Genomic DNA, 6,000 nt, shown 5'->3' with positions numbered 1-6,000 from the left:
AAATTTTACCATGTAATAGTAATTCTTGCCATGGCCCATAACTTTGCAGGTATAGTGGGGTGATGGGGTCACTGTCAGTCTGGGGTAGTGATGTGTCACTTGAACATGTGACAAAGCAAGTGTTGCCTTATTTTCCTCTAGCTAAAAAGTATGATGACCTCAATATTTGCTGTATCATAATGGCCTTGTGTCCCAGTTTCCATTTCCACTTAAAAAGATGGTGAGTTGGCTGCACTTACTGACAAACTGCGAGTTTCACTGCTACAATTACTACTACTACATCCTTTCCACTTAGAGGTTCTGCTATTTACTTGTATTTATTTTAGATTTCATTCCTCTTATCATGGGAATTGTTATAAAAATTCTAAATGTATTTGGTATTCTCTAGTTTGGTAATACTAGATTACATCTGTGGAACAATACATAACCTCTTTCTTATAAACTTAGAATAGTGCATCTAGGCAATGTATCATCCAATACATTTCTTTGTTTGTCTCTTCCCAGTGATGAATCACTTTCTTCACGCCACTGTACTCTAACCTCATAATGGCATTCATTATCACAACATATTCAAAACCTCTGCTTGTGTACGTAGTAAGGAGCAGTTGTTATAAGAAGGATAAATAGCACAAGAAATCTGGTGGTTAGTGCTGAGCTGAGTTACTCTTTAGGATGAGAGTTCTGCATTCATTTGGCCATTGGAAATTAATACAGAGTTTGGATTAAAACCAGATGCTAACATCTGGGTTTTCCCAATTCTATTCTTAAAGACTGCATAGAATCATAGTAGAGTTTGAGTCAGAAGGGATCTTTAGAGGTCATCTAGTCCACGCCCCCTGTAATAAGAAGGGAGGGACATCTTCAACTAGATCAGGTTGCTCAGAGACCTGTCCAACCTATCCTTAAGCATTTCCAGGGATGGGGCATCCACAACCTCTCTGGGCAACCTGTTTCAGTGTTTCGCCACCCTCATAATAAAATATTTCTTTCCTACATCTAGTCTGAATCTACCCTCTTTTAGTTTAAAAACATTACTCCTTGTCCTATTGCTACAGGTTCTACAAAAAGTCTTTTGCCATCTTTCCTATAAGCTCCCTTTAAGTATTCAAAAGCTGCAGTAATGTCTATCCAGAGTCTTCTTCAGGCTGAACAACTCTCTCAACCTGTCGTCATAGGAGAGATGTTCCGTATCTCTGACAATCTTTGTAGCCCTGTGGCATCGTGCCCCCAGCAAAGATATTTTTCATCCCAAATTCAAACTTTTCTCTGTCCTGGCCTTTGAGATGTGCCCTACCCTGCTATAATGACCTCTGCGTTTGCTGTATCATGACAGCCTCGTTTCAGAGGCTGACGTGTCTTCCCTGCTGCAGACATCAACTATCTTGTGATTTTTAGCAATGTAGTAATGGAAGTAAAGACAAATCAGGCTGCTGAGGAGTCCAGTTAAGCAGGAGGAGGTTTTTGCATTTGATGTAAGGAATTGGCTTATGGTAAAGATGATGTATGGAGTAATTTGTTCTCTACCCAGAAAGGGCAAACAGCTTTATTTCAGCAGAGATGTTCAAGCCAACTTTGTTTTAGCTGGGAAAGAAATCATAAAAGATACAAATGCTTAGTAGTTTGGGATGTGTGCAGAGTAAGTTCTGGCATCATTTTGCTTTAGGGAACTTTGGTAGGATATCTGCAATAGTAATACAGCAACACATACATACAATAATGATAAGGTAACCATGGCAATGATGATAAGACAGAACTGATTCCAACACATACATGTAAGCCATCGAGGAAAGAGCCATGAAAATATACAGTTTGAGGAAATGAATATGTCCAATTCATATGCTCAGGCCTAAAAGCCACTTGTGCAAAGGCTAGTTGCTTTCCCCATTGAAGTTATCTTCTACTCTCTTGTTCCTTTGCTTTCTCCTGCTAAACTGTAGACATGATGGACCTGGAGGGGATAACAAGTTTTTTGTTAGTTTTGCTACCTTAATTTTAGCAATAGAGTGAGTTAACAAGGATTTTGGCTTCTGAGAGAGCCATACAGATACCACAGTAGTAATTTCTTTTTGACTAGACAGGTGAAGCAAGTACAGAACAAAATGTTTGAGCGTTTCTACTTTTATCTGAGAGTAAAGCTCAAGTCAGTCCCAGAATTTCCTTGAAAATTAGGGGCAGCAGTTTTTTCTGGGAAGCCTGTATTATCACCAGAAGTGAATCATGAAGTAGCAGGTCTGGGCATGGGGATGCTGGTAGAGCCATGGGCTGTGTGAGCCAAGCTCAGGCACATGCACGGCCTCTTACTTTACAGCTCTCAGTCATAACACAGTATATCATCATCCAACTAGCACACTGATCTTACAGAAGTAAAGGAGAGAAGCAGGTAAAGAAGAGGAACCCATTAGTGAGGGTCTTTAGGGGTGAAGTAGTTCTTCAAGCAGTAACAAATCCTATAAAACCTGATAAGAAAAAAATCTCATTGATTTTAGAAGGGATTTCTTATGTTGGACTTAACACTACTCAGCCCACTGCAATGCATTTCATAAGCTTTTGGTTGCAAAAATGGTTCACAGGTCCACAAGCTTGAATTAGCATCGTTAAAGACATTGAAGTTTCCATTCCTCCATCTTTCAGGCTTACAGCTTCACGGCAGTATCAACTGTTGCCTTTTTCCTCCTTGAAACAGAAAGAAAAAATACAAATTTGGAACATTACAAACATGTTTTGCATAAGTCCTTGGGCTAAAGCCATCTCTGATGGAACTCTGTTGCCTTGAGTTGTATATGTTTCCTTCCTGCATTTCACTCCAGTAGTGTCGTCACTGTAGGCAGTAAGGTGATTTGGGGAGAACGATTGCAGGGATTATCACAAAGAGATCCTGATCTCAAATCTAACCAAAATCTCTGTCTAATATTCTACCCAGTAAGTCCAAGCCTGAAGTACTGTGCACTAAATGATGCACTTGGCATCTCTTGGACCAGGCAGCAGAAGTAGGAGATGAATACGTATAACAGAAAATGGATCGTGGCCAATTAGTGGTGCAGAAGCTGTGGCAGGTCATTTCCAAAATAACAAATGAGCCTGGCAGGCTGGCATGCCTTTGTGCAGTGACCTGAGTCGGGTAAGTGTTGAAGACCTTATCTGCATGGGCTGTTTTTGGTGCTGCAAGACAAGCTTAGGAGGCTGTGCTAGTCTGCAGGCACAGAGCAGCTGGGTAAGGGAGAGAACAAGAGGAATTTGAGATGTAAGTCAAACTTGTTACTGCAAGACATTTACAAATCATCTGAACTATGGTCCCCATTACTCAGATCCTGCTTCTGTCCAAGGGGGATATCTATCCAGCAGGGAGGAGGGAAGAAAAGTCAAAGCTCAGATTTCAGCCAGTTCTTTTCCCTTTTTTTTCCCCCTCAGCTTTCAAGAGATAAAAAAAGGATTTGAGGAGCTAGGAACATCTGGTCAGTTAGACGTCCATGAGCCCAGCTGAGCTCAGAGCCCACCAGGCCAGGCAAAACCCAAACAAACCACACAAGATGCTTCCTGCTACAGTGGGGCTGCAGCATAAGGAAGTGAAAGGGCAGAAGGGGAAACAGAAGCAAAGCATGATGATGGAATTTACCTTGGTTTGCCGTTAACCACAGCTCTGGGCACTGACCTCCCCGGAGGAGAATGGTGAGACAACATGACACCCCCAGCTCATGGCTGTCCTGGTGGGCACACAGTGGTTGGTAAGAGTAGACACCCCGACATTCAGAGAGAAGAATCTGTTCTCTAAAAAACCCATTTAGTAACAATAACACCAGGGTTTTAATGTTAAATGAGAATGATCAAATTAGTCCATTGTAACTTGAGGTCAAGGTGAAATAGCATAAAAGATGAAGGGATCAGAAGCTCTTTTTTTTTTTTTTTTTTGTGACGCAAGAGAGCATGTACAAGAGAGGCAAAAAGAGTGAAAGAGAAGAGAACAGGGAATAAAGACACTTCAAAAGCTTTTCTTTGCAGCTTTTGTTTAAAAGAGAGCTATGTGTTTTATGTACTTAACATTTCTTTCTTGTTTTCCGGGCAAAGAACAGGGAACAGGGAACTCAAAGAATTGGCTACTTAAGTCTCATTATATCTGCTTTCTGTTTTGAAATCTTATTAGTTTTGTTATGTGGCTCAAACACATTTGAAAACCCTCTTATAACAGCTGTTCTTTATATTTCTTTCCATCATCAAGGCTTTCAGCAAATAGTTTTCCCCACAGAAACAATTGGGGACTGGGAATTAAAACCTTTGATTTCTAGAGTCTGATACATGAATTGGTAAGCTATAGGTGGAAATGAAAAAAAAAGCAACCTTCTTGCAAAAGAGGGAGTTGAAATCACAGCCTGGAATTAGTCTGTACGACACGTATTCCTGACATCAGACAAGTTTTACTCATTCTTCTTTCTGTGCTTGTTATTGAGTCTATTACAAATAAATATGTTGACAGCTCGTCTTAGGAAAAATAACATTCCACTCTGCAGAGAACCACCTGCAGGATGGGGTGTGTGAATGCACAATCTATACAAATCCTAGAAAACTGCATCTGCCTAGACAGACAGGCAGAAAAATCTTCAATATTATTGTCTAGATCTTCAAGTTTTCACTAGGAAAGGGACCCAGGACTGCATTTTTGTGTTAAGATTGAAGCTGTGCAAAGAAAAGAAATTCTGATTAATGTAAATTTTCAAGGTCTTCATGTAAATGATCACCATGGTTAGGCATGAAACCCTTATGCTTCAAAATTCTCCACAAAAACTTTTAGAAGATTCATTTTAAGTTGCTAAAAATATATTTCTGCAACGATCTGAGAAGCTGGGACACATCACCCTGGGAATGAGGATCAGGTTCAGCTTTCCAAAAGAGTGGGTTAACTGAAGGGCTGTGTTAACTCACAAGCTAGGTGAACAGAAACAGGGAGAGGTGTGATAGCACACAATGTGAGTTTATGCACTTAAAAAAACAGCTGTGAATTGAAGTTTGCTAATTGGAAATGACAGAGAAGAAAGAGCTGTGTGGACTCAGTTAACCATAGCTATAGTTGGCACCTGGACAAGTGATAAAAACTGGTCATGAGCAAATTTAGTACGGAAATCTGAAGCAGGATTTTTAGCAGAAAACTTAATTGATTTTACAGCTTCATCAAACTGGAACACAATTAATATTTTAAAGGAATTTCATGGCATAGCTCTCTGAAATAATAGAGATCTAGATTCAGTGATCCAGAACACTGTTTTTAATTCTATCTTACTAAAATACAGCTATAAATAATATGCCCAGAAAACATGAAAGACGACCAAAAAAATCCTCAGAAAAAAAAACATAATTAGGAAAATAAAAAATAGGTGCAAAGGGCAACATCATGGTCCTATGGGAAAGGAGAATCTGAACTGGATAGAAGATGCATAGGGAAGGGAGAAAGCACTAGGCAACACAACAGAGCTACCTAGTAAAAAAAAAAATTCTTAGAAACATTGTGATTTAGGGTCCTTATTAATAATCTATAGGGAATATTAGCTGCACACAAAGGGCTCTCACAGGTGACCCTGGCTTGGGACGAACTGAAAGGTAACTCAGGACACGGAAATAACATGAGTGATCTACTGAGTCCGAGGACGTTACAAGAGAAAATATTACAAGATGAATTTCCACTTGTAAGCATGAAAACATACCTGAGGCAAAATCCTCCAAAACACTTGTAGTCAATGGCAAACTGCTAGCAGGAATACTGAAACACTTTACAATGAGAGTGGGTGGCCAATTGAACATAAGTGCATATTGCAGTTTGGCTGCAAAAATGCTGATGCAATTTCAGGGTGTAGTTCCCTCCCTTGATTTTGATTCAAAGGCAATAGAGATCTATTTTCTGCATCATTTTGATGCAAATGTATCTGGAATAATACATTCAGTTGGGGGAGTTGCTGCGCATGGACAAATGGGACCGAGGAGGGTGTGAAAAAAATAAAAAACATCAGGAATCTC

The 6,000-nt window shown here is 39.9% G+C and overlaps 1 long non-coding RNA gene across 1 annotated transcript in view; it reads right to left on the bottom strand.

The window, feature by feature from the left end:
- Nucleotides 1-933: 933 nt before the first annotated feature.
- The window catches only part of LOC126639845 (uncharacterized), a 49,381-nt gene continuing 44,314 nt past the window's right edge, over nt 934-6,000 (bottom strand). Inside the window, exons 2-3 of the long non-coding RNA XR_007628893.1 lie at nt 2,513-2,673; nt 934-1,948 (exon numbers count right to left, since the gene is read on the bottom strand). This is a non-coding gene — a long non-coding RNA (uncharacterized LOC126639845). The remainder of the gene's footprint in view (nt 1,949-2,512; nt 2,674-6,000) is intronic.

This window comes from Myiozetetes cayanensis, unplaced genomic scaffold (genome assembly GCF_022539395.1).
Source record: "Myiozetetes cayanensis isolate MyiCay16 unplaced genomic scaffold, myiCay2020 scf2-11, whole genome shotgun sequence".
NCBI classification, from domain to species: Eukaryota; Metazoa; Chordata; class Aves; order Passeriformes; family Tyrannidae; genus Myiozetetes; species Myiozetetes cayanensis.
The sequence above is the reverse complement of the archived record's forward strand: the minus strand, read 5'-3'. Positions and strand labels throughout refer to the sequence as shown.